Raw genomic sequence first — 10,424 nt, 5'->3', positions numbered from 1 at the left:
TGTTCTCTGTTCTCTGTTCTGTTACATGGCCCCCCAGCTAAGATACAATAGTCAGTGTGATGTTCTCTGTTCTGTTACATGGCCCCCCAGCTAAGATACAATAGTCAGTGTGATGTTCTCTGTTCTGTTACATGGCCCCCCAGCTAAGATACAATAGTCAGTGTGATGTTCTCTGTTCTGTTACATGGCCCCCCAGCTAAGATACAATAGTCAGTGTGATGTTCTCTGTTCTGTTACATGGCCCCCCAGCTAAGATACAATAGTCAGTGTGATGTTCTCTGTTCTGTTACATGGCCCCCCAGCTAAGATATAATAGTCAGTGTGATGTTCTCTGTTCTGTTACATGGCCCCCCAGCTAAGATATAACAGTCAGTGTGATGTTCTCTGTTCTCTGTTCTGTTACATGGCCCCCCAGCTAAGATATAACAGTCAGTGTGATGTTCTCTGTTCTCTGTTCTGTTACATGGCCCCCCAGCTAAGATATAACAGTCAGTGTGATGTTCTCTGTTCTCTGTTCTGTTACATGGCCCCCCAGCTAAGATATAATAGTCAGTGTGATGTTCTCTGTCCTGTTACAAGCCCGTACACTGAGCATTACCCAGTCAAGACCACAAGCCGGTACACTGAGCATTACCCAGTCAAGACCACAAGCCCGTACACTGAGCATTACCCAGTCAAGACCACAAGCCCGTACACTGAGCATTACCCAGTCAACACCACATATTATCATGATACATATTCAGGATTGAAGTAACTCATGCTGGCCTTGACTTTACCCTGTAAATCTACATCGATTAAATGCTGTAGGGGAAACAGCTCTACCAATGTTAGGAGGGTTTCAGAGGTGGTTCTCTCTCCCAGAGGAGAGGAGAGGAGAGTGTGTTAGGGCGCTACGGTGCTGTTATGGCTGGTTGGCTGATGTAAGAGTTGTGAAAACACCAGTAAGACCCACAGACAGTCAGCGTCAGGTCTCTCATGGACCGTAGGAGACAGAGACCAGGTGGTCCAGCTGTCCTCCATGGCTCTACCGTTACCATGGTAACGTGATGTCTTTATAGATCATGGTCCTGTCTTCTGTTTCATCACTTTCTCCTGTCTTCCAACCCCTCCCTCCCTCCCTCACTCCCTCCCTCCCTCCCTCCCTCCGTCCCTCCCTCTGTCCCTCCCTCTGTCCCTCCCTCTGTCCCTCCCTCTGTCCCTCCCTCTGTCCCTCCCTCTGTCCCTCCCTCCCTCCCTCCCTCCCTCCCTCCCTCCCTCCCTCCCTCCCTCCCTCCCTCCCTCCCTCCCTCCCTCCCTCTGTCCCTCCCTCTGTCCCTCCCTCTGTCCCTCCCTCTGTCCCTCCCTCCGTCCCTCCCTCCCTCCCTCCCTCCGTCCCTCCCTCCCTCTGTCCCTCCCTCTGTCCCTCCCTCTGTCCCTCCCTCTGTCCCTCCCTCTGTCCCTCCCTCCCTCCCTCTGTCCCTCCCTCCCTCTGTCCCTCCCTCCCTCCGTCCCTCCCTCCCTCTGTCCCTCCCTCTCTCCCTCCCTCCCTCCCTCCGTCCCTCCCTCCCCCTCCAGTGGGATGCGATAACAGAGATGGATGAACAGAACCGACCTATCCATACCTTCCAGGTGTGTCATGTGATGGAGCCCAACCAGAACAACTGGCTACGGTCCAATTGGATCCAGCGCCAGGAAGCACAGAAGGTAATACATAGTAATATATAGTATAATACAAATAATATATAGTATTATAATAATATACAGTATAATACTAATAATATATAGTATTATAATAATATACAGTATAATACTAATAATATATAGTATAATGCTAATATACAGTATAATACTAATAATATATAGTATAATAATAATATACAGTATAATACTAATAATATATAGTATAATGCTAATATACAGTATAATACTAATAATATATAGTATAATAATAATATACAGTATAATACTAATAATATACAGTATAATAATATACAGTATAATACTAATAATATATAGTATAATGCTAATATACAGTATAATACTAATAATATATAGTATAATAATAATATACACCAGGAAGCACAGATGGTAATACATAGTAATATATAGTATAATACTAATAATATATAGTATTATAATAATATACAGTATAATACTAATAATATATAGTATAATAATAATATACAGTATAATACTAATATACACCAGGAAGCACAGAAGGTAATATATAGTAATATACAGTATAATACTAATAATATATAGTATAATAATAATATACAGTATAATACTAATAATATATAGTATTATAATAATATACAGTATAATACTAATAATAATATATAGTATTATAATAACATACAGTATAATACTAATAATAATATATAGTATTATAATAATATACAGTATAATACTAATAATAATATATAGTATTATAATAATATACAGTATAATACTAATAATAATATATAGTATAAAAGTAATAATATACAGTATAATAATAACATACAGTATAATACTAATAATAATATATAGTATTATAATAATATACAGTATAATACTAATAATATATAGTATTATAATAATATACAGTATAATACTAATAATAATATATAGTATAATAATAATATACAGTATAATACTAATAATAATATACAGTATAATACTAATAATAATATACAGTATAATAATAATATACAGTATAATACTAATAATAATATACAGTATAATACTAATAATAATATATAGTATTATAATAATATACAGTATAATACTAATAATAATATATAGTATTATAATAACATACAGTATAACACTAATAATAATATACAGTATAATGCTAATATACAGTATAATAATAATATACAGTATAACACTAATAATAATATATTGTATAATACAAATAATAACATACAGTATAATATACAGTATAATATATAGTACAATACTAATAATAACATACAGTATAATATATAGTACAATACGAATAATAATATATGCCAGGAAGCACAGAAGGTAATATATAATAATATACAGTATAATATATAGTATAATACCAGAATAATAATAATATACTGGATAATATATAGTATAATTGTAATAATAATGTACACAAGGCAGCACAAAAGGTAATATATAATAATATACGGTATAATATATAGTATAATTGTAATAATAATATACTAATAATTATAAATGTAATATATAACCCAGGTGTGTTGCAGGTAATAAAAGGTGTATGTTGTGTTCCCTTCAGGTGTACGTGGAGCTGCGCTTCACCCTGAGAGACTGTAACTCCATCCCTTGGGTGTCTGGTACCTGCAAGGAGACCTTTAACCTCTTCTACCTCCAGACAGAGGAGCCACACGTCGCCGCCACCCGCTTCAGACCCGCCGACTACGCCAAGGTCTAGTTTTAGAGAATCCTACTTGTTACTTTTTTATTCATTTAAAAAAAAAACTCTTATTTTACCAGGTAAGTTGACTGAGAACACGTTCTCATTTACAGCAACGACCTGGGGAATAGTTACAGGGGAGAGAAGAGGGATTAAGGAGCCAATTGTAAACTGCTGTTACTGTTAAAGAGGAGAGTTATTTCATAGTTGTTACTGTTAAAGAGGAGAGTTATTTCATAGCTGTTACTGTTAAAGAGGAGAGTTATTTCATAGTTGTTACTGTTTAATGTAATGGTGCTGTGACGCTACGACCCAGATGATGAAAAGCATATTGATTTGATTTGATTTGAAGGTGGACACCATTGCTGCCGATGAGAGCTTCACACAGACGGACCTGGGCGACCGCGTTCTGCGCCTCAACACGGAGGTGAGTTTGGTTGAATATTATATTCATTACGTTCTTATACTGTCTCTTTGTCTCTTTGTTTTCTCTCGCGATATTTATTTTTTAAAAATATATATATATTCATTAGAATTTCAGGGCAGAACTACAGATTTTTACCTTATCGGCTCAGGGATTCGATCTAGCAACCTTTCGCTTGGCTACCTGCCTCCTCTACACTCTAACCACTAGACTACCAGCTGCCTCTACACTCTAACCACTAGGCTACCTGCCTCCTCTACACTCTAACCACTAGGCTACCTGCCTCCTCTACACTCTAACCACTAGACTACCAGCTGCCTCTACACTCTAACCACTAGACTACCAGCTGCCTCTACACTCTAACCACTAGGCTACCTGCCTCCTCTACACTCTAACCACTAGGCTACCTGCCGCCTCTACACTCTAACCACTAGGCTACCTGCCTCCCCTACACTCTAACCACTAGGCTACCTGCCTCCTCTACACTCTAACCACTAGACTACCAGCTGCCTCTACACTCTAACCACTAGGCTACCTGCCTCCTCTACACTCTAACCACTAGACTACCTGCCTCCTCTACACTCTAACCACTAGACTACCTGCCTCCGCTACACTCTAACCACTAGACTACCTGCCTCCTCTACACTCTAACCACTAGGCTACCTGCCTCCTCTACACTCTAACCACTAGACTACCAGCTGCCTCTACACTCTAACCACTAGACTACCTGCCTCCTCTACACTCTAACCACTAGACTACCTGCCTCCTCTACACTCTAACCACTAGACTACCTGCCTCCTCTACACTCTAACCACTAGGCTACCTGCCTCCTCTACACTCTAACCACTAGACTACCTGCCTCCTCTACACTCTAACCACTAGACTACCTGCCTCCTCTACACTCTAACCACTAGGCTACCTGCCTCCTCTACACTCTAACCACTAGGCTACCTGCCTCCTCTACACTCTAACCACTAGGCTACCTGCCTCCTCTACACTCTAACCACTAGACTACCAGCTGCCTCTACACTCTAACCACTAGGCTACCTGCCTCCTCTACACTCTAACCACTAGGCTACCTGCCTCCTCTACACTCTAACCACTGGACTACCTGCCTCCTCTACACTCTAACCACTAGACTACCTGCCTCCTCTACACTCTAACCACTAGACTACCTGCCTCCTCTACACTCTAACCACTAGGCTACCTGCCTCCTCTACACTCTAACCACTAGGCTACCTGCCTCCTCTACACTCTAACCACTAGGCTACCTGCCTCCTCTACACTCTAACCACTAGGCTACCTGCCTCCTCTACACTCTAACCACTAGACTACCAGCTGCCTCTACACTCTAACCACTAGGCTACCTGCCTCCTCTACACTCTAACCACTAGGCTACCTGCCTCCTCTACACTCTAACCACTAGGCTACCTGCCTCCTCTACACTCTAACCACTAGACTACCAGCTGCCTCTACACTCTAACCACTAGACTACCTGCCTCCTCTACACTCTAACCACTAGACTACCTGCCTCCTCTATACTCTAACCACTAGACTACCTGCCTCCTCTACACTCTAACCACTAGTCTACCTGCCTCCTCTACACTCTAACCACTAGGCTACCTGCCTCCTCTACACTCTAACCACTAGGCTACCCTGTCACCTCTACACTCTAACCACTAGGCTACCTGCCTCCTCTACACTCTAACCACTAGGCTACCTGCCTCCTCTACACTCTAACCACTAGTCTACCTGCCTCCTCTACACTCTAACCACTAGGCTACCTGCCTCCTCTACACTCTAACCACTAGTCTACCTGCCTCCTCTACACTCTAACCACTAGTCTACCTGCCTCCTCTACACTCTAACCACTAGGCTACCTGCCTCCTCTACACTCTAACCACTAGTCTACCTGCCTCCTCTACACTCTAACCACTAGTCTACCTGCCTCCTCTACACTCTAACCACTAGGCTACCTGCCTCCTCTACACTCTAACCACTAGGCTACCCTGTCACCTCTACACTCTAACCACTAGGCTACCTGCCTCCTCTACACTCTAACCACTAGGCTACCTGCCTCCTCTACACTCTAACCACTAGGCTACCTGCCTCCTCTACACTCTAACCACTAGGCTACCCTGTCACCTCTACACTCTAACCACTAGGCTACCTGCCTCCTCTACACTCTAACCACTAGGCTACCTACCTCCTCTACACTCTAACCACTAGGCTACCTGCCTCCTCGACACTCTAACCACTAGGCTACCTGCCTCCTCGACACTCTAACCACTAGGCTACCTACCTCCTCTACACTCTAACCACTAGGCTACCTGCCTCCTCGACACTCTAACCACTAGGCTACCTACCTCCTCTACACTCTAACCACTAGGCTACCTGCCTCCTCGACACTCTAACCACTAGGCTACCTGCCTCCTCTACACTCTAACCACTAGGCTACCTACCTCCTCTACACTCTAACCACTAGGCTACCTGCCTCCTCGACACTCTAACCACTAGGCTACCTACCTCCTCTACACTCTAACCACTAGGCTACCTGCCTCCTCGACACTCTAACCACTAGGCTACCTACCTCCTCTACACTCTAACCACTAGGCTACCCTGCCTCCTCTACACTCTAACCACTAGACTACCTGCCTCCTCTACACTCTAACCACTAGGCTACCTGCCTCCTCTACGCTCTAACCACTAGGCTACCTGCCTCCTCTACACTCTAACCACTAGGCTACCTGCCTCCTCTACACTCTAACCACTAGACTACCTGCCTCCTCTACACTCTAACCACTAGGCTACCTGCCTCCTCTACACTCTAACCACTAGGCTACCCTGTCACCTCTACACTCTAACCACTAGGCTACCTGCCTCCTCTACACTCTAACCACTAGGCTACCTACCTCCTCTACACTCTAACCACTAGGCTACCTGCCTCCTCGACACTCTAACCACTAGGCTACCTGCCTCCTCGACACTCTAACCACTAGGCTACCTACCTCCTCTACACTCTAACCACTAGGCTACCTGCCTCCTCGACACTCTAACCACTAGGCTACCTACCTCCTCTACACTCTAACCACTAGGCTACCTGCCTCCTCGACACTCTAACCACTAGGCTACCTGCCTCCTCTACACTCTAACCACTAGGCTACCTACCTCCTCTACACTCTAACCACTAGGCTACCTGCCTCCTCGACACTCTAACCACTAGGCTACCTACCTCCTCTACACTCTAACCACTAGGCTACCTGCCTCCTCGACACTCTAACCACTAGGCTACCTACCTCCTCTACACTCTAACCACTAGGCTACCCTGCCTCCTCTACACTCTAACCACTAGACTACCTGCCTCCTCTACACTCTAACCACTAGGCTACCTGCCTCCTCTACGCTCTAACCACTAGGCTACCTGCCTCCTCTACGCTCTAACCACTAGGCTACCTGCCTCCTCTACACTCTAACCACTAGACTACCTGCCTCCTCTACACTCTAACCACTAGGCTACCTGCCTCCTCTACGCTCTAACCACTAGGCTACCTGCCTCCTCTACACTCTAACCACTAGGCTACCTGCCTCCTCTACACTCTAACCACTAGGCTACCTGCCTCCTCTACACTCTAACCACTAGGCTACCTGCCGCCTCTACACTCTAACCACTAGGCTACCTGCCGCCTCTACACTCTAACCACTAGGCTACCTGCCTCCTCTACACTCTAACCACTAGGCTACCTGCCTCCTCTACGCTCTAACCACTAGGCTACCTGCCTCCTCTACACTCTAACCACTAGGCGACCTGCCGTCCCTACACTCTAACCACTAGGCTACCTGCCACCTCTACACTCTAACCACTAGACTACCTGCCTCCTCTACGCTCTAACCACTAGGCTACCTGCCTCCTCGACGCTCTAACCACTAGGCTACCTACCTCCTCTACACTCTAACCACTAGACTACCTGCCTCCTCTACACTCTAACCACTAGACTACCTGCCTCCTCTACACTCTAACCACTAGGCTACCTGCCTCCTCTACACTCTAACCACTAGGCTACCTGCCTCCTCTACACTCTAACCACTAGACTACCTGCCTCCTCTACACTCTAACCACTAGACTACCTGCCTCCTCTACACTCTAACCACTAGGCTACCTGCCTCCTCTACACTCTAACCACTAGACTACCTGCCTCCTCTACACTCTAACCACTAGACTACCTGCCTCCTCTACACTCTAACCACTAGGCTACCTGCCTCCTCTACACTCTAACCACTAGGCTACCTGCCTCCTCTACACTCTAACCACTAGGCTACCTGCCTCCTCTACACTCTAACCACTAGGCTACCTGCCTCCTCTACACTCTAACCACTAGACTACCTGCCTCCTCTACACTCTAACCACTAGACTACCTGCCTCCTCTACACTCTAACCACTAGGCTACCTGCCTCCTCTACACTCTAACCACTAGGCTACCTGCCTCCTCTACACTCTAACCACTAGGCTACCTGCCTCCTCTACACTCTAACCACTAGGCTACCTGCCTCCTCTACACTCTAACCACTAGACTACCTGCCTCCTCTACACTCTAACCACTAGGCTACCTGCCTCCTCTACACTCTAACCACTAGGCTACCTGCCTCCTCTACACTCTAACCACTAGACTACCTGCCTCCTCTACACTCTAACCACTAGACTACCTGCCTCCTCTACACTCTAACCACTAGGCTACCTGCCTCCTCTACACTCTAACCACTAGGCTACCTGCCTCCTCTACACTCTAACCACTAGGCTACCTGCCTCCTCTACACTCTAACCACTAGGCTACCTGCCTCCTCTACACTCTAACCACTAGACTACCAGCTGCCTCTACACTCTAACCACTAGACTACCTGCCTCCTCTCTCTATCTATACATTCACTACAGTAATCTGTTGACCCAGGATATTACCTGGAGGCCACGACCCAGACATACTGTAACACAACACAGGGTAGAGACCTGGGAGCCATGTTGAATCTATAATAATATATATGGACTCTTAGGGTAGAGGCCTGGGAGCCATGTTGAATCTATAATAATATATATGGACTCTTAGGGTAGAGGACTGGGAGCCATGTTGAATCTATAATAATATATATGGACTCTTAGGGTAGAGGACTGGGAGCCATGTTGAATCTATAATAATATATATGGACTCTTAGCGTAGAGGCCTGGGAGCCATGTTGAATCTATAATAATATATATGGACTCTTAGGGTAGAGGACTGGGAGCCATGTTGAATCTATAATAATATATATGGACTCTTAGCGTAGAGGCCTGGGAGCCATGTTGAATCTATAATAATATATATGGACTCTTAGGGTAGAGGCCTGGGAGCCATGTTGAATCTATAATAATATATATGGACTCTTAGGGTAGAGGCCTGGGAGCCATGTTGAATCTATAATAATATATATGGACTCTTAGCGTAGAGGCCTCGCCACAGGTCTTTACGGAGCATGTTGAATCTCCCTGTTACTGCCCTTATAATAGATGCTGTTTGAGAGGAGAGGTCATTTCATTGTGTAGCCTCCGCTCTACTGTAAGCCTATGACAAATAAAAACTTTATTTTGATTTGAGGTCAGAGAGGTCGGCCCCGTGACCCAGAAGGGCTTCTACCTGGCGTTCCAGGATGTGGGGGCGTGTATCGCTCTGGTCTCCGTCAAGGTGTTCTATAAGGTATTGTGATGTTGATGTCTGTCTGTCTGTCTGTCTGTCTGTCTGTCTGTCTGTCTGTCTGTCTGTCTGTCTGTCTGTCTGTCTGTCTGTCTGTCTGTCTGTCTGTCTGTCTGTCTGTCTGTCTGTCTGTCTGTCTGTCTGTCTGTCTGTCTGTCTGTCTGTCTGTCTGTCTGTCTGTCTGTCTGTCTGTCTGTCTGTCTGTCTGTCTGTCTGTCTTTGAAGATGCAAAATATTTTTTATTGTGTAAGAAATAAGACAGAAAAACAGAAATCTTGAGCGTGCATAACTATTCACCCCCCACAAAGTCAATACCTTGTAGAGCCACCTTTTGCAGCAATTACAGCTGCAAGTCTCTTGGGGTTTGTCTCTATAAGCTTGGTACATCTAGCCACTGGGATTTTTGCCCATTATTCAAGGCAAAACTGCTCCAGCTCCTTCAAGTTGGATGGGTTCTGCTGGTGTACAACAATCTTTAAGTCATACCACAGATTCTCAATTGGATTGAGGTCTGTGCTTTGACTAGGCCATTCCAAGACATTTAAATGTTTCCCCTTAAACCACTCAAGTGTTGCTTTAGCAGTATGCTTAGGGTCATTGTCCTGCTGGAAGGTGAACCTCCGTCCAGGTCTCAAATCTCTGGAAGACTGAAACAGGTTTCCCTCAAGAATTTCCCTGTATTTGGCACCATCCATCATTTCTTCAATTCTGACCAGTTTCTCAGTCCCTGCCGATGAAAAACATGGATGGTGTTCTCGGGGTGATAAGAGGTGTTGGGTTTGCGCCAGACATAGCGTTTTCCTTGATGGCCAAAAAGCTGACCAGAGTACCTTCTTCCATATGTTTGGGGAGTCTCCCATATGCCTTTTGGTGAACACCAAACGTGTTTGCTTTTTTTTTTCTTTAAGCAATG

General features: G+C 44.8%; 1 pseudogene; it reads left to right on the top strand.

Annotated features, from left to right (window-relative positions):
* LOC124021198 overlaps positions 1-10,424 on the top strand; it is a 135,939-nt pseudogene that overhangs the window by 23,451 nt on the left and 102,064 nt on the right.

This window comes from Oncorhynchus gorbuscha, unplaced genomic scaffold (genome assembly GCF_021184085.1).
Source record: "Oncorhynchus gorbuscha isolate QuinsamMale2020 ecotype Even-year unplaced genomic scaffold, OgorEven_v1.0 Un_scaffold_1083, whole genome shotgun sequence".
NCBI lineage: Eukaryota > Metazoa > Chordata > Actinopteri > Salmoniformes > Salmonidae > Oncorhynchus > Oncorhynchus gorbuscha.
The sequence above is the reverse complement of the archived record's forward strand: the minus strand, read 5'-3'. Positions and strand labels throughout refer to the sequence as shown.